Source organism: Pelobates fuscus, chromosome 4 (genome assembly GCF_036172605.1).
Source record: "Pelobates fuscus isolate aPelFus1 chromosome 4, aPelFus1.pri, whole genome shotgun sequence".
In the NCBI taxonomy this organism is placed as follows: domain Eukaryota; kingdom Metazoa; phylum Chordata; class Amphibia; order Anura; family Pelobatidae; genus Pelobates; species Pelobates fuscus.
Window position 1 is genome coordinate 223,530,065 of NC_086320.1, and position 20,783 is coordinate 223,550,847.

The window sequence follows — 20,783 nt, forward strand, 5'->3', positions numbered from 1 at the left end:
TGTGTACTCAGCAGTCTCTCTGTGTGTGTACTCAGCAGTCTCTCTGTGTGTGTACTCAGCAGTGTGTGTGTGTACTCAGCAGTCTCTCTGTGTGTGTGTACTCAGCAGTCTCTCTGTGTGTGTACTCAGCAGTCTGTGTGTGTGTGTGTGTACTCAGCAGTCTGTGTGTGTGTGTGTACTCAGCAGTCTGTGTGTGTGTGTACTCAGCAGTCTGTGTGTGTGTGTACTCAGCAGTGTGTGTGTACTCAGCAGTGTGTGTGTACTCAGCAGTGTGTGTGTGTACTCAGCAGTGTGTGTGTGTACTCAGCAGTGTGTGTGTGTACTCAGCAGTGTGTGTGTGTACTCAGCAGTGTGTGTGTGTACTCAGCAGTGTGTGTGTGTACTCAGCAGTGTGTGTGTGTACTCAGCAGTGTGTGTGTGTACTCAGCAGTGTGTGTGTGTACTCAGCAGTCTGTGTGTGTGTACTCAGCAGTCTGTGTGTGTGTACTCAGCAGTCTGTGTGTGTGTACTCAGCAGTCTGTGTGTGTGTACTCAGCAGTCTGTGTGTGTGTACTCAGCAGTCTGTGTGCGTGTATTCAGCAGTCTGTGTGTGTGTATTCAGCAGTCTGTGTGTGTGTGTGTGTGTGTATTCAGCAGTCTGTGTGTGTGTGTGTATTCAGCAGTCTGTGTGTGTGTGTATTCAGCAGTCTGTGTGTGTGTGTATTCAGCAGTCTGTGTGTGAGTATGTATTCAGCAGTCTGTGTGTGTGTATGTATTCAGCAGTCTGTGTGTGTGTATGTATTCAGCAGTCTGTGTGTGTGTATGTATTCAGCAGTCTGTGTGTGTGTATGTATTCAGCAGTCTGTGTGTGCACTCAGCGGACTGTATGTGTGTATGTATTCAGCAGTCTGTGTGTGTACTCAGCAGTCTGTGTGTGTACTCAGCAGTCTGTGTGTGTACTCAGCAGTCTGTGTGTGTGTGTGTATTCAGCTGTCTGTGTGTGTACTCAGCAGTCTGTGTGTGTGTGTATTCAGCAGACTGTGTGTGTGTGTATTAAGCAGTCTCTGTATTCAGCAGTCGTGTGTATGTATTCAGCAGTCTCTGTATTCAGCATTCTTGTGTGTGTATTCAGCAGACTGTGTGTGTATGTATTCAGCAGTCTCTGTGTGTATGTATTCAGCAGTCTCTGTGTGTATGTATTCAGCAGTCTCTGTGTGTATGTATTCAGCAGTCTCTGTGTGTATGTATTCAGCAGTCTCTGTGTGTATGTATTCAGCAGTCTCTGTGTGTATGTATTCAGCAGTCTCTGTGTGTATGTATTCAGCAGTCTCTGTGTATGTATTGCATTTGTTGGAGATACTAATAAATATAAGCTTAATTTTATCTATTTATATCATTATTTAAAATTTGTATTATTGAACTCTCTGCTGTTGTGTTCTTTTAAAACAAAAGTTGTTAATTAGTTCGGACAACAGTACGAGTTGTGTTTTCTAAACTTAAACCTCAGTATTGAGGTTTAATTGCCGTGTTGGCACTTTAAGGAAAAAAAAGTTATCCTGTATTGCGGTTTGGGCACTCGGGCTCAAAAAGGTTCGCCATCACTGATCTAGATGATGTGTCTTTCCCTCTTGGGACAAGAAAGGAAACTGGGGTAGGTTTTGCCGGATAGCCCTTATATAGGGCAAGGGGGAGGGGTTTGTTGATTTAATTAATCTTGTTAGATGCTTGTCCACAGGAAAGGAGCAAAACCCACATGTACTGCCACCATATGACAGAAAAATCATATTATGCGCAAACAGAGAAGTCGTCTGAATATCACCTAAAGAGGAGACCTTTGTTTGTTCCTTACGAAAATCGAACCAGATATCAAATATTTAGTCTTGCAGCATCAACCTCAAGGATCTCATTAATCACTAGTAAAAGGTAATTTAAAATTTACTTTTATTGTTTTCTCATTAAACTTTATTAAGTTAAAAACATTATAAACATGCATTAAAGGACCACTCTAGGCACCCAGACCACTTCAGCTTAATGAAGTGGTCTGGGTGCCAGGTCCAGCTAGCTTTTACCCTTTTTTTTATAAACATAGCAGTTTCAGAGAAACTGCTATGTTTATTTTGAGGGTTAAGCCAGCCTCCAGAGCCTCTAGTGGCTGTCTCACTGACAGCCGCTAGAGGCGCTTGCGTGCTTCTCACTGTGAAAATCACAGTGAGAGCACGCAAGCGTCCATAGGAAAGCATTATGAATGCTTTCCTATGCGACCGGCTGAATGCGAGCGCGGCACCTGCCGCGCATGCGCATTCAGCCGATGACGTCGCGAGGAAGAAGAGGAGGAGGAGTAGAGCTCCCCGCCCGGCGCTGGAGAAAGAGGTAAGTTTAACCCCTTCCTCCCCCCAGAGCCCGGCGGGAGTGGGTCCCTGAGGGTGGGGGCACCCTCAGGGCACTCTAGTGCCAGGAAAACGAGTATGTTTTCCTGGCACTAGAGTGGTCCTTTAAGTAGAAATAAAAAGATAAATGTACGTATATTTATATTTATTTTTTAAAACACCCTCCTTTCTAAAAAATATTCTGCATTTGCGCGAAAACTGGTGGGCTGTAAGGACATTTTTTCAACCAAAAAGATGCATTAGTGGGCGCTAGGTAGAAAAAGGTTGACTACCACTGCACTATACAAACACACACTGCATGTATAGTGTGTTTATATTAGGGGTGCACCGAAATGAAAATTCAGGGCCGAAACCGAAACCGAAAATTCAGGATGCCCTTGACCGAAAACCGAAACTGCCTTTTTGCCCAAATACTTTTAAAAATACTTTTTTTTTCTATGATTTTATTAATATAATTCTTTTTCATGATATGAAAAACTACAAGCAAATTTGGTGTCTTTATCAGAAACTTTGAAATATTTCCAAACCGCTGACATTGTAAAGTCACTGAAAGAGGACTATGCCTCAGCTATAGATTAAAAAAAAAAAAAAGAGAAAGTGACTTAAAATATATAAACAGATACATAGATATTATACACACACAATGCCACCCAAAGCGGTTAGTTTTAAAAAAAATACTAAATTGATGGGGTAAAAGACCTTTAAAATATGATAAGTGCATTAGGTATTAGCCAGGTATCAGTGCATTATTGCCTTGGTATGTTATTTAAAGAATTTTTTTTTTTTTTTTAAATTATAATATTTTATTAATTATATTTATTTACATTTGAGTCTGAGTGCAAGGACTAGTCAGACTCATGGCACTATTTTCAGAAACGGCAAAATGTCGGATGGGCGCGAAAATTGTTAGAGCAATACACTTTATCTTCCTGAAGGCTAAGACACAATTAGCCTCCTGTACAGCAGGGCAATCATCACTTAATAGCGAATAGCAATAGAAAAAAAAAAAAAAAAGAGAATACTTTCAGTGTAAGTGGATGGCTTCCCACAGGATTGGGGATTCTTAGTGAATCTCTGTAATTAATTGTATTAAATATAATTCCTTACCGCAGGCGATGTGGGTAGTTTTACAGCAGGCTGCCCCACTGCTCTCACAGCACGTCTGGCACTTCCGGTTAGAAGGTTGCGCGGCGGCAGTGTGCGGTCTTCTCACAGCGGTACCAGGGCGGATGGTGAGCTACTGGGCAGTGGTGTATACTGGTTTTGTGCTGCCCTAGGCAGGACAAAACTCAGGCGCCCCCCCCACCTAACCTTTCCCCCGCCCCGCATTCTAAATACACACATTCACTGACAGATACGCATACACTAGCTAACAGAAACACACACACTAACAGACAAACACACTCACTCACTTGCAGACACAAACAATCACAGGCAAATACACACACAGTCAGACACACACTAACAGACACACACACTCACTAACAGGCAAACACTCACAGACACACACTAACACGTTTTTTTTTTATTTATTTAAACACCCCCCCCCAGCCTCCTTACCTTTGGGAATGCTGGGGGGGGGTGTCTCTTCCCCTGGCTGCTGGGAGGGGGGGGGGGGGGGGGTGTCTCTTCCCCTGGCTGCTGGGAGGGGGGGGGTGTCTCTTCCCCTGGCTGCTGGGAGGGGGGGGGGTGTCTCTTCCCCTGGCTGCTGGGAGGGGGGGGGGTGTCTCTTCCCCTGGCTGCTGGGAGGGGGGGGGGTGTCTCTTCCCCTGGCTGCTGGGAGGGGGGGGGGGGTGTCTCTTCCCCTGGCTGCTGGGAGGGGGGGGGGGTGTCTCTTCCCCTGGCTGCTGGGAGGGGGGGGGGGTGTCTCTTCCCCTGGCTGCTGGGAGGGGGGGGGGTGTCTCTTCCCCTGGCTGCTGGGAGGGGGGGGGGGTGTCTCTTCCCCTGGCTGCTGGGAGGGGGGGGGGTGTCTCTTCCCCTGGCTGCTGGGAGGGGGGGGGGTGTCTCTTCCCCTGGCTGCTGGGAGGGGGGGGGGGTGTCTCTTCCCCTGGCTGCTGGGAGGGGGGGGGGTGTCTCTTCCCCTGGCTGCTGGGAGGGGGGGGGGTGTCTCTTCCCCTGGCTGCTGGGAGGGGGGGGGGTGTCTCTTCCCCTGGCTGCTGGGAGGGGGGGGGTGTCTCTTCCCCTGGCTGCTGGGAGGGGGGGGTGTCTCTTCCCCTGGCTGCTGGGAGGGGGGGGTGTCTCTTCCCCTGGCTGCTGGGAGGGGGGGGGGTGTCTCTTCCCCTGGCTGCTGGGAGGGGGGGGGGGTGTCTCTTCCCCTGGCTGCTGGGAGGGGGGGGGGTGTCTCTTCCCCTGGCTGCTGGGAGGGGGGGGGGTGTCTCTTCCCCTGGCTGCTGGGAGGGGGGGTGTCTCTTCCCCTGGCTGCTGGGAGGGGGGGGGGTGTCTCTTCCCCTGGCTGCTGGGAGGGGGGGGGGGGGTGTCTCTTCCCCTGGCTGCTGGGAGGGGGGGGGGGGTGTCTCTTCCCCTGGCTGCTGGGAGGGGGGGGGTCTCTTCCCCTGGCTGCTGGGAGGGGGGGGGGTGTGTCTCTTCCCCTGGCTGCTGGGAGGGGGGGGGGGGGTGTGTCTCTTCCCCTGGCTGCTGGGAGGGGGGGGGGGTGTCTCTTCCCCTGGCTGCTGGGAGGGGGGGGGGGGTGTCTCTTCCCCTGGCTGCTGGGAGGGGGGGGGGGGTGTCTCTTCCCCTGGCTGCTGGGAGGGGGGGGGTGTCTCTTCCCCTGGCTGCTGGGAGGGGGGGGGGTGTCTCTTCCCCTGGCTGCTGGGATGGGGGGGGGTGTCTCTTCCCCTGGCTGCTGGGATGGGGGGGGGTGTCTCTTCCCCTGGCTGCTGGGATGGGGGGGGGTGTCTCTTCCCCTGGCTGCTGGGATGGGGGGGGGTGTCTCTTCCCCTGGCTGCTGGGATGGGGGGGGGTGTCTCTTCCCCTGGCTGCTGGGATGGGGGGGGGTGTCTCTTCCCCTGGCTGCTGGGATGGGGGGGGGTGTCTCTTCCCCTGGCTGCTGGGATGGGGGGGGGTGTCTCTTCCCCTGGCTGCTGGGATGGGGGGGGGTGTCTCTTCCCCTGGCTGCTGGGATGGGGGGGGGTGTCTCTTCCCCTGGCTGCTGGGAGGGGGGGGGGTGTCTCTTCCCCTGGCTGCTGGGATGGGGGGGGGTGTCTCTTCCCCTGGCTGCTGGGAGGGGGGGGGGTGTCTCTTTCCCTGGCTGCTGGGAGGGGGGGGGGGTGTCTCTTTCCCTGGCTGCTGGGAGGGGGGGGGGTGTCTCTTTCCCTGGCTGCTGGGAGGGGGGGGGGTGTCTCTTTCCCTGGCTGCTGGGAGGGGGGGGGTGTCTCTTTCCCTGGCTGCTGGGAGGGGGGGGGGTGTCTCTTTCCCTGGCTGCTGGGAGGGGGGGGGTGTCTCTTCCCCTGGCTGCTGGAAGGGGGGGGGGTGTCTCTTCCCCTGGCTGCTGGGAGGGGGGGGGGTGTCTCTTCCCCTGGCTGCTGGGAGGGGGGGGGGGTGTCTCTTCCCCTGGCTGCTGGGAGGGGGGGGGTGTCTCTTCCCCTGGCTGCTGGGAGGGGGGGGGTGTCTCTTCCCCTGGCTGCTGGGAGGGGGGGTGTCTCTTCCCCTGGCTGCTGGGAGGGGGGGGGGTGTCTCTTCCCCTGGCTGCTGGGAGGGGGGGGTGTCTCTTCCCCTGGCTGCTGGGAGGGGGGGGGTGTCTCTTCCCCTGGCTGCTGGGAGGGGGGGGGGGTGTCTCTTCCCCTGGCTGCTGGGAGGGGGGGGGTGTCTCTTCCCCTGGCTGCTGGGAGGGGGGGGGGTGTCTCTTCCCCTGGCTGCTGGGAGGGGGGGGGTGTCTCTTCCCCTGGCTGCTGGGAGGGGGGTGTCTCTTCCCCTGGCTGCTGGGAGGGGGGGGGTGTCTCTTCCCCTGGCTGCTGGGAGGGGGGGGGGTGTCTCTTCCCCTGGCTGCTGGGAGGGGGGGGGGTGTCTCTTCCCCTGGCTGCTGGGAGGGGGGGGGGTGTCTCTTCCCCTGGCTGCTGGGAGGGGGGGGGTGTCTCTTCCCCTGGCTGCTGGGCGGTCGGGGTGTCTCTTCCCCTGGCTGCTGGGCGGTCGGGTGGCACTGACTGGCGGGTGGCTGGCGAGGGAGCACTTCCTCTGAGCTGTCTGCTCAGCTTCCTCGCGCGCCACACAGTGAGGCTGGGAGGCAGAGCCGGAATATGACGTCACATTCCGGCTCCCAGTCTCACTCTGCGGCGCGCGAGGGAGCTGAGCAGACAGCTCAGAGGAAGTGCTCCCTCGCCAGCCGCCCGCCAGTCAGCGCCGCCCGACCGCCCAGCATTTTCTGCAGATATGTGCCAATATCGGCCGAAATGGATTAGGTCCATTTTCGGCCGATACTGTCGGCCGCCGGAATTTCGGTGCACCCCTAGTTTATATAGTGCAATGTGTTTGTGTAGTGTATGTGTATATAATGGTGTGTGTGTTTCTGTAGGTACGTAATTGAGGGGACATTTACTAAAATGTATTATTTTTTTAATACTTAATTATTACTATTTATGTTTGTGTCCCCCCTCTCTGCTTGTTACCTGGCCAGGGAGGGGGATAGATCATTCCCTGGTGGTCCAGTGGCATGGAGAGTACAGAGGGGCCCGCAGCAAGCGTTTACTTACCATTCCAGCAGCTCCCTTCAGCTCCCTGTGTAAATTTTTGCGGCCTGCGTGCCATGGTAACCCGTGGTAACGCTCTGATGGCCGCGGGTCTCGCAAGATTTACACAGGGAGCTGCTGCAAAGGTAAGTAAACGCTTTCTGCAGGCCCCTCCAGTACCGCTGGGCTTGTAATAATAACCGGTCGATCCCTACTTAATATAACTAACTGCTTTGTATGTGGAGGTACAAACATGGTAGATCAAATGACAACAGATGACTTCCCAATCCAGCCATCAAGTGAGCATACGGGAAAAATCGGAATGGCAGTTAAAAACATCCATAAAAGGTCATGTATGCTTAGCAAGGGGAGGCCCAATGTATAATACACCTGTAGGCAAGTTAACTTGTTTAGTGCAGAAAGCACATAATGCAAGTACCCATAATACTACCTGGTGGTCTGCTTCAAATGTCTCAGAGCCTACTAATCCTTTTACGAATTACATCAATTTAAGAGAGGTATGGTTTGATCTGCTACATCTAATTGGAGAGCCCCAGAGAATTTATACTGGATTTGTGGTAAGACAGCATACTCAGAATTACCACAAGATTGGGAGGGGGCATGGGTGCTAGGTATGCTCAAACCATCCTTTTTCTTGTTACCAATCGAAACAGGAGAGACCTTGGGAGTTAAGGTCCATGATGTGAATCATAGGAATAAGCGAGTATCATTAAATGTAGGTAATTTGGAAGATGATGAATGGCCACCCCAGCGAATTATTAATGACTATAGACCTGCTACCTGGGCTGAAGATGGTACTTATTGTTATCGAGCCCCTATATACATGCTCAACCGCATCATAAGATTACAGGCGGTGGTTGAGATTATAACCAATGAGACAGCTGAAGTACTTAACCTCCTGGCAAAACAGAATACCCGCATGAGGTCAGCCATTTACTAAAATAGGCTGGCTCTTGATTATTTATTAGCAGTAGAAGGAGGTGTGTGATGATGGACAGGCTGTGGTTGTGTCACGATTCGGGGAACCTAACACGCTAAAAGGTCACAGAGAGGAAAAGGTGCAGTACCGGTCCTTAGAATGGCCGGGTTAAGCACACCAAGAATAGTCAGGAGACAAGCCGAGTAAGGGGAGCCAGAAAAACAGGAGAACGTGAAACAAGCCGAGTTCAAAGGGATGCAGAATACAGGAGAGTCGGAGGAACAAGCCAAATAATCGGTAACCAGAGAGAAACACAAGCAAACTGCAATACAGGAAACCAAAGACCACAACAGGGCACTGAGGGATAGGAAAGGTAAGTATTTAAACCCTGTGGTTAATTCTGATTGGAAGTTATCCAATCACACGTGGGAGATATCTATACCTCCCACTGTGATTGTCACACTGTGACTTTAACGCCGGGTCACGTGGCTGACCCCAGTGTTTGCATAAATGCGCGGTCTCCCAGCGTGAAGCGTTATACACGCTGCCGCCGGGAGACGAGAAGGAGGATGCGAGCGGCGTCCGAGGCTGTGAGGACGCCGCTCGCCAACAGGCATAGGAAGGGGAGACCGCGGGCGGCGAAGAACCAAGGGTGAGTGCCGCGAGCGGCTTGCAGCCTCCCCTCACAGCCGCCCGCGGGACCCTGACAGGTTGACCTTACCAGCCACATCGTACCTACTCAGATCTGGAACGGGTATAATCCAAGTAGTTGGTTTGGAAGCTGGTATGAACAGTTTGGGGGGGGGGGGGGGGGGGAATTAAAGCACTGGTAGGAGAAGTGGTATTTATTTTCTTATGCCTCTTCCTGCCTTGCCAGATTCCATTACTAATATGATCTATACGTAGTGTTATTGAGAGCACCATAGAAAGGAAGACAGCAGCACATGTAATGGTCGTCTGGAGATATGAACCTCTAGCCCAAAGAGAAATCGTTGGTAATCAGGTCGATGAGTGTTGAGAAATCATAAAATTGAGCTAGAATGCTCACATGGTCTTTCCTGTTTCGTGGTTACTTGAGTGGTGTTGGCAAATTATGGTAAGTGATGCATCTGGAGTATTGTGTATCAGAAGCATCAAAGGGGGGGAAATGTGATGGGATTTCAGCAAGGCCCAAAATTGAGTAGGCTGAAATCTCCATGTGGCACATGCAAGTACACGTATCTTTTGCATCAGGTTACATATAGCTAAGTGACTGTCATTAATGTACTGAGCATGTGCAAGAAATGAAGCCGCATTCCATTCTCCTAATTAGCCATGTTGCCTGCCCATATAAGGTGATCTTGTATATCCTGTTTGTTGATTGGTGTAAGAGTATGAATGGGGGATGCATATGTTATAAAAAGCCTCTACACCATGTGTTCAGGGCTCAGACATTTTGAACAGGAGTTCAGCTGAGACCCGATCGGTGAGAATAAAGACCTTTACTTCCTGAACAGACCTGCGTCTGACTCTTTGTGCTTGGCTTCTTCAGTGTTACCCGGTAACATGTCTACAAAAACCTAGGTATGGGTTCTGCTTTAAACTAAATACATATACTGGTTTGCTGGGTATACATACACGTATATACACACCTTTCAAGATCAGTATCCTTTAATGTGTCTCTGGAGCTGCCCAATTGTGGCACTTCTACCCAATGAATAGACTGGTTACCCTGGTGTGAATGCACACTAGGCTGACTGCCATTTACACTGGCCTGCCCACAAAGGGTGGGCCACGTAGAGTGTGTTACAGTGTTCTCTGCATGGTTCAAGTGTTCGTAACGTAGTGCGAGTGCTGTCTAATAATGATGCACTTAAGTTATGCTTTCTGGTGTATGGCTTTTGGGGACACCTGGGAACAAACTTAAGATGGTAGAACCGGACTCTGAAATAGTTGGGAGGCCTGCATATAAAAGTAATTCTTTAAAGGGGCCAAAAGCACCCCAGAGATCATAGTGCAGCAATATCATGCTGAACACAAAAGAGCAGCAGAGGTATGTGTGTTTGTTTTGACTTACATGTGCAGCATTATTCACCCTAGCTAACACTGCAATAGCAGAGAAGAGACAGGTCAGCTTTTTTATAAATTGTAACAGATTGTGAAAGTTTCAGCACACTTTTGATCAAGTAAAACAAATAAAGTGAAACGCTAAATAAGTCCTGTTTGTTCAGTAGCAGCAACAACATGCTAAAGTTTCCTGCTTTTGGCTGGAATGATGACAGTTTTCCACAATATATGTTATGTCTTGTTAGATGCTTGTCCACAGGAAAGGAGCAAAACCCACATGTACTGCCACCATATGACAGAAAAATCATATTATGCGCAAACAGAGAAGTCGTCTGAATATCACCTAAAGAGGAGACCTTTGTTTGTTCCTTACGAAAATCGAACCAGATATCAAATATTTAGTCTTGCAGCATCAACCTCAAGGATCTCATTAATCACTAGTAAAAGGTAATTTAAAATTTACTTTTATTGTTTTCTCATTAAACTTTATTAAGTTAAAAACATTATAAACATGCATTAAAGGACCACTCTAGGCACCCAGACCACTTCAGCTTAATGAAGTGGTCTGGGTGCCAGGTCCAGCTAGCTTTTACCCTTTTTTTTATAAACATAGCAGTTTCAGAGAAACTGCTATGTTTATTTTGAGGGTTAAGCCAGCCTCCAGAGCCTCTAGTGGCTGTCTCACTGACAGCCGCTAGAGGCGCTTGCGTGCTTCTCACTGTGAAAATCACAGTGAGAGCACGCAAGCGTCCATAGGAAAGCATTATGAATGCTTTCCTATGCGACCGGCTGAATGCGAGCGCGGCACCTGCCGCGCATGCGCATTCAGCCGATGACGTCGCGAGGAAGAAGAGGAGGAGGAGTAGAGCTCCCCGCCCGGCGCTGGAGAAAGAGGTAAGTTTAACCCCTTCCTCCCCCCAGAGCCCGGCGGGAGTGGGTCCCTGAGGGTGGGGGCACCCTCAGGGCACTCTAGTGCCAGGAAAACGAGTATGTTTTCCTGGCACTAGAGTGGTCCTTTAAGTAGAAATAAAAAGATAAATGTACGTATATTTATATTTATTTTTTAAAACACCCTCCTTTCTAAAAAATATTCTGCATTTGCGCGAAAACTGGTGGGCTGTAAGGACATTTTTTCAACCAAAAAGATGCATTAGTGGGCGCTAGGTAGAAAAAGGTTGACTACCACTGCACTATACAAACACACACTGCATGTATAGTGTGTTTATATTAGGGGTGCACCGAAATGAAAATTCAGGGCCGAAACCGAAACCGAAAATTCAGGATGCCCTTGACCGAAAACCGAAACTGCCTTTTTGCCCAAATACTTTTAAAAATACTTTTTTTTTCTATGATTTTATTAATATAATTCTTTTTCATGATATGAAAAACTACAAGCAAATTTGGTGTCTTTATCAGAAACTTTGAAATATTTCCAAACCGCTGACATTGTAAAGTCACTGAAAGAGGACTATGCCTCAGCTATAGATTAAAAAAAAAAAAAAGAGAAAGTGACTTAAAATATATAAACAGATACATAGATATTATACACACACAATGCCACCCAAAGCGGTTAGTTTTAAAAAAAATACTAAATTGATGGGGTAAAAGACCTTTAAAATATGATAAGTGCATTAGGTATTAGCCAGGTATCAGTGCATTATTGCCTTGGTATGTTATTTAAAGAATTTTTTTTTTTTTTTAAATTATAATATTTTATTAATTATATTTATTTACATTTGAGTCTGAGTGCAAGGACTAGTCAGACTCATGGCACTATTTTCAGAAACGGCAAAATGTCGGATGGGCGCGAAAATTGTTAGAGCAATACACTTTATCTTCCTGAAGGCTAAGACACAATTAGCCTCCTGTACAGCAGGGCAATCATCACTTAATAGCGAATAGCAATAGAAAAAAAAAAAAAAAAAGAGAATACTTTCAGTGTAAGTGGATGGCTTCCCACAGGATTGGGGATTCTTAGTGAATCTCTGTAATTAATTGTATTAAATATAATTCCTTACCGCAGGCGATGTGGGTAGTTTTACAGCAGGCTGCCCCACTGCTCTCACAGCACGTCTGGCACTTCCGGTTAGAAGGTTGCGCGGCGGCAGTGTGCGGTCTTCTCACAGCGGTACCAGGGCGGATGGTGAGCTACTGGGCAGTGGTGTATACTGGTTTTGTGCTGCCCTAGGCAGGACAAAACTCAGGCGCCCCCCCCACCTAACCTTTCCCCCGCCCCGCATTCTAAATACACACATTCACTGACAGATACGCATACACTAGCTAACAGAAACACACACACTAACAGACAAACACACTCACTCACTTGCAGACACAAACAATCACAGGCAAATACACACACAGTCAGACACACACAGTCAGACACACACTAACAGACACACACACTCACTAACAGGCAAACACTCACAGACACACACTAACACGTTTTTTTTTTATTTATTTAAACACCCCCCCCCAGCCTCCTTACCTTTGGGAATGCTGGGGGGGGGTGTCTCTTCCCCTGGCTGCTGGGAGGGGGGGGGGGGGGGGGTGTCTCTTCCCCTGGCTGCTGGGAGGGGGGGGGGTGTCTCTTCCCCTGGCTGCTGGGAGGGGGGGGGGGTGTCTCTTCCCCTGGCTGCTGGGAGGGGGGGGGGTGTCTCTTCCCCTGGCTGCTGGGAGGGGGGGGGGTGTCTCTTCCCCTGGCTGCTGGGAGGGGGGGGGGGTGTCTCTTCCCCTGGCTGCTGGGAGGGGGGGGGGGTGTCTCTTCCCCTGGCTGCTGGGAGGGGGGGGGGTGTCTCTTCCCCTGGCTGCTGGAAGGGGGGGGGGGTGTCTCTTCCCCTGGCTGCTGGGAGGGGGGGGGGGTGTCTCTTCCCCTGGCTGCTGGGAGGGGGGGGGGTGTCTCTTCCCCTGGCTGCTGGGAGGGGGGGGGGTGTCTCTTCCCCTGGCTGCTGGGAGGGGGGGGGGTGTCTCTTCCCCTGGCTGCTGGGAGGGGGGGGGTGTCTCTTCCCCTGGCTGCTGGGAGGGGGGGGGGTGTCTCTTCCCCTGGCTGCTGGGAGGGGGGGGGTGTCTCTTCCCCTGGCTGCTGGGAGGGGGGGGTGTCTCTTCCCCTGGCTGCTGGGAGGGGGGGGTGTCTCTTCCCCTGGCTGCTGGGAGGGGGGGGGGGTGTCTCTTCCCCTGGCTGCTGGGAGGGGGGGGGGGTGTCTCTTCCCCTGGCTGCTGGGAGGGGGGGGGGTGTCTCTTCCCCTGGCTGCTGGGGGGGGGGTGTCTCTTCCCCTGGCTGCTGGGAGGGGGGGGGGGGGTGTCTCTTCCCCTGGCTGCTGGGAGGGGGGGGGGGGGGTGTCTCTTCCCCTGGCTGCTGGGAGGGGGGGGGGGGGGTGTCTCTTCCCCTGGCTGCTGGGAGGGGGGGGGGGGGTGTCTCTTCCCCTGGCTGCTGGGAGGGGGGGGGGGGTGTCTCTTCCCCTGGCTGCTGGGAGGGGGGGGGGGGGTGTCTCTTCCCCTGGCTGCTGGGAGGGGGGGGGGGGGTGTCTCTTCCCCTGGCTGCTGGGAGGGGGGGGGGGGGTGTCTCTTCCCCTGGCTGCTGGGAGGGGGGGGGGGGTGTCTCTTCCCCTGGCTGCTGGGAGGGGGGGGGGGTGTCTCTTCCCCTGGCTGCTGGGAGGGGGGGGGTGTGTCTCTTCCCCTGGCTGCTGGGAGGGGGGGGGTGTCTCTTCCCCTGGCTGCTGGGAGGGGGGGGGGTGTCTCTTCCCCTGGCTGCTGGGAGGGGGGGGGGGTGTCTCTTCCCCTGGCTGCTGGGAGGGGGGGGGGTGTCTCTTCCCCTGGCTGCTGGGAGGGGGGGGGTGTCTCTTCCCCTGGCTGCTGGGAGGGGGGGGGGTGTCTCTTCCCCTGGCTGCTGGGAGGGGGGGGGTGTCTCTTCCCCTGGCTGCTGGGAGGGGGGGGTGTCTCTTCCCCTGGCTGCTGGGAGGGGGGGGTGTCTCTTCCCCTGGCTGCTGGGAGGGGGGGGGGGTGTCTCTTCCCCTGGCTGCTGGGAGGGGGGGGGGGTGTCTCTTCCCCTGGCTGCTGGGAGGGGGGGGGGGTGTCTCTTCCCCTGGCTGCTGGGAGGGGGGGGGGTGTCTCTTCCCCTGGCTGCTGGGGGGGGGGTGTCTCTTCCCCTGGCTGCTGGGAGGGGGGGGGGGGGGTGTCTCTTCCCCTGGCTGCTGGGAGGGGGGGGGGGGGGTGTCTCTTCCCCTGGCTGCTGGGAGGGGGGGGGGGGGTGTCTCTTCCCCTGGCTGCTGGGAGGGGGGGGGGGGGTGTCTCTTCCCCTGGCTGCTGGGAGGGGGGGGGGTGTGTCTCTTCCCCTGGCTGCTGGGAGGGGGGGGGGGGGTGTCTCTTCCCCTGGCTGCTGGGAGGGGGGGGGGGGGTGTCTCTTCCCCTGGCTGCTGGGAGGGGGGGGGGGGTGTCTCTTCCCCTGGCTGCTGGGAGGGGGGGGGGGGTGTCTCTTCCCCTGGCTGCTGGGAGGGGGGGGGGGTGTCTCTTCCCCTGGCTGCTGGGAGGGGGGGGGTGTGTCTCTTCCCCTGGCTGCTGGGAGGGGGGGGGTGTCTCTTCCCCTGGCTGCTGGGAGGGGGGGGGGTGTCTCTTCCCCTGGCTGCTGGGATGGGGGGGGGTGTCTCTTCCCCTGGCTGCTGGGATGGGGGGGGGTGTCTCTTCCCCTGGCTGCTGGGATGGGGGGGGGTGTCTCTTCCCCTGGCTGCTGGGATGGGGGGGGGTGTCTCTTCCCCTGGCTGCTGGGATGGGGGGGGGTGTCTCTTCCCCTGGCTGCTGGGATGGGGGGGGGTGTCTCTTCCCCTGGCTGCTGGGATGGGGGGGGGTGTCTCTTCCCCTGGCTGCTGGGATGGGGGGGGGTGTCTCTTCCCCTGGCTGCTGGGAGGGGGGGGGGTGTCTCTTCCCCTGGCTGCTGGGATGGGGGGGGGTGTCTCTTCCCCTGGCTGCTGGGAGGGGGGGGGGTGTCTCTTTCCCTGGCTGCTGGGAGGGGGGGGGGTGTCTCTTTCCCTGGCTGCTGGGAGGGGGGGGGGTGTCTCTTTCCCTGGCTGCTGGGAGGGGGGGGGGTGTCTCTTTCCCTGGCTGCTGGGAGGGGGGGGTGTCTCTTTCCCTGGCTGCTGGGAGGGGGGGGGGTGTCTCTTTCCCTGGCTGCTGGGAGGGGGGGGGTGTCTCTTCCCCTGGCTGCTGGAAGGGGGGGGGGTGTCTCTTCCCCTGGCTGCTGGGAGGGGGGGGGGTGTCTCTTCCCCTGGCTGCTGGGAGGGGGGGGGGGTGTCTCTTCCCCTGGCTGCTGGGAGGGGGGGGGTGTCTCTTCCCCTGGCTGCTGGGAGGGGGGGGGTGTCTCTTCCCCTGGCTGCTGGGAGGGGGGGTGTCTCTTCCCCTGGCTGCTGGGAGGGGGGGGGGTGTCTCTTCCCCTGGCTGCTGGGAGGGGGGGGTGTCTCTTCCCCTGGCTGCTGGGAGGGGGGGGGTGTCTCTTCCCCTGGCTGCTGGGAGGGGGGGGGGGGTGTCTCTTCCCCTGGCTGCTGGGAGGGGGGGGGGTGTCTCTTCCCCTGGCTGCTGGGAGGGGGGGGGGTGTCTCTTCCCCTGGCTGCTGGGAGGGGGGGGGTGTCTCTTCCCCTGGCTGCTGGGAGGGGGGGGGTGTCTCTTCCCCTGGCTGCTGGGAGGGGGGGGGTGTCTCTTCCCCTGGCTGCTGGGAGGGGGGGGGGTGTCTCTTCCCCTGGCTGCTGGGAGGGGGGGGGGGTGTCTCTTCCCCTGGCTGCTGGGAGGGGGGGGGGGTGTCTCTTCCCCTGGCTGCTGGGAGGGGGGGGGGTGTCTCTTCCCCTGGCTGCTGGGAGGGGGGGGGTGTCTCTTCCCCTGGCTGCTGGGCGGTCGGGGTGTCTCTTCCCCTGGCTGCTGGGCGGTCGGGTGGCACTGACTGGCGGGTGGCTGGCGAGGGAGCACTTCCTCTGAGCTGTCTGCTCAGCTTCCTCGCGCGCCACACAGTGAGGCTGGGAGGCAGAGCCGGAATATGACGTCACATTCCGGCTCCCAGTCTCACTCTGCGGCGCGCGAGGGAGCTGAGCAGACAGCTCAGAGGAAGTGCTCCCTCGCCAGCCGCCCGCCAGTCAGCGCCGCCCGACCGCCCAGCATTTTCTGCAGATATGTGCCAATATCGGCCGAAATGGATTAGGTCCATTTTCGGCCGATACTGTCGGCCGCCGGAATTTCGGTGCACCCCTAGTTTATATAGTGCAATGTGTTTGTGTAGTGTATGTGTATATAATGGTGTGTGTGTTTCTGTAGGTACGTAATTGAGGGGACATTTACTAAAATGTATTATTTTTTTAATACTTAATTATTACTATTTATGTTTGTGTCCCCCCTCTCTGCTTGTTACCTGGCCAGGGAGGGGGATAGATCATTCCCTGGTGGTCCAGTGGCATGGAGAGTACAGAGGGGCCCGCAGCAAGCGTTTACTTACCATTCCAGCAGCTCCCTTCAGCTCCCTGTGTAAATTTTTGCGGCCTGCGTGCCATGGTAACCCGTGGTAACGCTCTGATGGCCGCGGGTCTCGCAAGATTTACACAGGGAGCTGCTGCAAAGGTAAGTAAACGCTTTCTGCAGGCCCCTCCAGTACCGCTGGGCTTGTAATAATAACCGGTCGATCCCTACTTAATATAACTAACTGCTTTGTATGTGGAGGTACAAACATGGTAGATCAAATGACAACAGATGACTTCCCAATCCAGCCATCAAGTGAGCATACGGGAAAAATCGGAATGGCAGTTAAAAACATCCATAAAAGGTCATGTATGCTTAGCAAGGGGAGGCCCAATGTATAATACACCTGTAGGCAAGTTAACTTGTTTAGTGCAGAAAGCACATAATGCAAGTACCCATAATACTACCTGGTGGTCTGCTTCAAATGTCTCAGAGCCTACTAATCCTTTTACGAATTACATCAATTTAAGAGAGGTATGGTTTGATCTGCTACATCTAATTGGAGAGCCCCAGAGAATTTATACTGGATTTGTGGTAAGACAGCATACTCAGAATTACCACAAGATTGGGAGGGGGCATGGGTGCTAGGTATGCTCAAACCATCCTTTTTCTTGTTACCAATCGAAACAGGAGAGACCTTGGGAGTTAAGGTCCATGATGTGAATCATAGGAATAAGCGAGTATCATTAAATGTAGGTAATTTGGAAGATGATGAATGGCCACCCCAGCGAATTATTAATGACTATAGACCTGCTACCTGGGCTGAAGATGGTACTTATTGTTATCGAGCCCCTATATACATGCTCAACCGCATCATAAGATTACAGGCGGTGGTTGAGATTATAACCAATGAGACAGCTGAAGTACTTAACCTCCTGGCAAAACAGAATACCCGCATGAGGTCAGCCATTTACTAAAATAGGCTGGCTCTTGATTATTTATTAGCAGTAGAAGGAGGTGTGTGATGATGGACAGGCTGTGGTTGTGTCACGATTCGGGGAACCTAACACGCTAAAAGGTCACAGAGAGGAAAAGGTGCAGTACCGGTCCTTAGAATGGCCGGGTTAAGCACACCAAGAATAGTCAGGAGACAAGCCGAGTAAGGGGAGCCAGAAAAACAGGAGAACGTGAAACAAGCCGAGTTCAAAGGGATGCAGAATACAGGAGAGTCGGAGGAACAAGCCAAATAATCGGTAACCAGAGAGAAACACAAGCAAACTGCAATACAGGAAACCAAAGACCACAACAGGGCACTGAGGGATAGGAAAGGTAAGTATTTAAACCCTGTGGTTAATTCTGATTGGAAGTTATCCAATCACACGTGGGAGATATCTATACCTCCCACTGTGATTGTCACACTGTGACTTTAACGCCGGGTCACGTGGCTGACCCCAGTGTTTGCATAAATGCGCGGTCTCCCAGCGTGAAGCGTTATACACGCTGCCGCCGGGAGACGAGAAGGAGGATGCGAGCGGCGTCCGAGGCTGTGAGGACGCCGCTCGCCAACAGGCATAGGAAGGGGAGACCGCGGGCGGCGAAGAACCAAGGGTGAGTGCCGCGAGCGGCTTGCAGCCTCCCCTCACAGCCGCCCGCGGGACCCTGACAGGTTGACCTTACCAGCCACATCGTACCTACTCAGATCTGGAACGGGTATAATCCAAGTAGTTGGTTTGGAAGCTGGTATGAACAGTTTGGGGGGGGGGGGGGGGGGGGAATTAAAGCACTGGTAGGAGAAGTGGTATTTATTTTCTTATGCCTCTTCCTGCCTTGCCAGATTCCATTACTAATATGATCTATACGTAGTGTTATTGAGAGCACCATAGAAAGGAAGACAGCAGCACATGTAATGGTCGTCTGGAGATATGAACCTCTAGCCCAAAGAGAAATCGTTGGTAATCAGGTCGATGAGTGTTGAGAAATCATAAAATTGAGCTAGAATGCTCACATGGTCTTTCCTGTTTCGTGGTTACTTGAGTGGTGTTGGCAAATTATGGTAAGTGATGCATCTGGAGTATTGTGTATCAGAAGCATCAAAGGGGGGGAAATGTGATGGGATTTCAGCAAGGCCCAAAATTGAGTAGGCTGAAATCTCCATGTGGCACATGCAAGTACACGTATCTTTTGCATCAGGTTACATATAGCTAAGTGACTGTCATTAATGTACTGAGCATGTGCAAGAAATGAAGCCGCATTCCATTCTCCTAATTAGCCATGTTGCCTGCCCATATAAGGTGATCTTGTATATCCTGTTTGTTGATTGGTGTAAGAGTATGAATGGGGGATGCATATGTTATAAAAAGCCTCTACACCATGTGTTCAGGGCTCAGACATTTTGAACAGGAGTTCAGCTGAGACCCGATCGGTGAGAATAAAGACCTTTACTTCCTGAACAGACCTGCGTCTGACTCTTTGTGCTTGGCTTCTTCAGTGTTACCCGGTAACATGTCTACAAAAACCTAGGTATGGGTTCTGCTTTAAACTAAATACATATACTGGTTTGCTGGGTATACATACACGTATATACACACCTTTCAAGATCAGTATCCTTTAATGTGTCTCTGGAGCTGCCCAATTGTGGCACTTCTACCCAATGAATAGACTGGTTACCCTGGTGTGAATGCACACTAGGCTGACTGCCATTTACACTGGCCTGCCCACAAAGGGTGGGCCACGTAGAGTGTGTTACAGTGTTCTCTGCATGGTTCAAGTGTTCGTAACGTAGTGCGAGTGCTGTCTAATAATGATGCACTTAAGTTATGCTTTCTGGTGTATGGCTTTTGGGGACACCTGGGAACAAACTTAAGATGGTAGAACCGGACTCTGAAATAGTTGGGAGGCCTGCATATAAAAGTAATTCTTTAAAGGGGCCAAAAGCACCCCAGAGATCATAGTGCAGCAATATCATGCTGAACACAAAAGAGCAGCAGAGGTATGTGTGTTTGTTTTGACTTACATGTGCAGCATTATTCACCCTAGCTAACACTGCAATAGCAGAGAAGAGACAGGTCAGCTTTTTTATAAATTGTAACAGATTGTGAAAGTTTCAGCACACTTTTGATCAAGTAAAACAAATAAAGTGAAACGCTAAATAAGTCCTGTTTGTTCAGTAGCAGCAACAACATGCTAAAGTTTCCTGCTTTTGGCTGGAATGATGACAGTTTTCCACAATATATATTAGTAGTTGCACTTCAAATTGATAAATATGTAAAAATGTCTTGTTTACATATTTACCAATTTGAAGTGCAACTACCAACATATTGTGGAAAACCAAATGTTGACATTAGTTAGTTAAGCAAACTAACAATATTCACATCTGCAGACACAACGTGCAGCCCGAAATCAAGCATCCTTAAACTAAACACAATTAATTTAGTAGCATTCTAGAACAGAGCTCATGGATATATTATTTGTATTTCTTCTTACTTACACTCACCTCTCGGTTTTAAAATGGAATTCACCAGTGTAACATACGCGATGTTCTATTCTATTTCAATACCCGTCAGAGTTCTATATACGTCACTTCCTGTGCGCATAAGTGAAATAAAGTGAAGTGATATCAGCTGTGCGCATGAGCACTAGGTAGCGGCTAGTTTCCTGTCCAATAGTAGAAGGACCGTGGTGAGCTCACCAGACCATGTGACTGTTTGGTCACATGTACTGACAACTACAAGAAGCAGCAAAGCGGGAAATCCAAAAGTATGCAATGGACTGAGCTCTGCTGATCTCCTGCTGCATAGGTGAGTGTTTTAAAGAAAACATTGATAGTAATTTTACAAAGTACCATCCCCTAGCTTTGCCAATCTGTATGTGTCCCAATGGGAACAACAACATATTAGATTGGGGGAGCTTGCTGGGGGTGGTTTGGTCCTATGGCGGCGCTTCATAGATGATGTATTAATTATCTGGGATGGTACTTTAGAAGATCTTAATTCTTTTTTGGATCAGATTAACAATAATGATTACAATTTTAAATTTACCTCTATGGTTAGTGATTATTCTATTAATTTCTTGGATATAACTATATATAGAACATAATCAGTTAAAAACTAAAACATATTTCAAACCTACGGATTGTAATACAGCAATTGAATGCTCAAGTGCTCATCATCCTCCTTGGCTGGCCAACATTCCTAAGAGTCAGTTCATGCGACTAAGGAGGAACTGTACAGAAAATGAAGTTTTTTTTTTTTTTTTTTTTTTTTTAGAACAATCTACAATTATAAAACATTATAATGTTAAAGCTATGGAAAAAAAACGAATTGGAAATATTAAATTCCGACAGAT

At 52.2% G+C, this 20,783-nt stretch overlaps 1 protein-coding gene across 2 annotated transcripts in view; it reads right to left on the reverse strand.

The window, feature by feature from the left end:
- Positions 1-19,993, reverse strand: part of LOC134608798 (uncharacterized) — a 162,077-nt gene extending 142,084 nt beyond the window's left edge. Inside the window, exon 1 of one of the 2 annotated variants that reach the window (XM_063451905.1) lies at positions 19,933-19,993. The gene's annotated coding sequence lies outside the window, so the exon portion shown is untranslated. Of the gene's footprint in view, positions 1-19,926 lie in introns of both variants that reach the window. The other variant, XM_063451906.1, reaches the window with a different exon arrangement.
- Between the last annotated feature and the right edge of the window lie 790 nt (positions 19,994-20,783).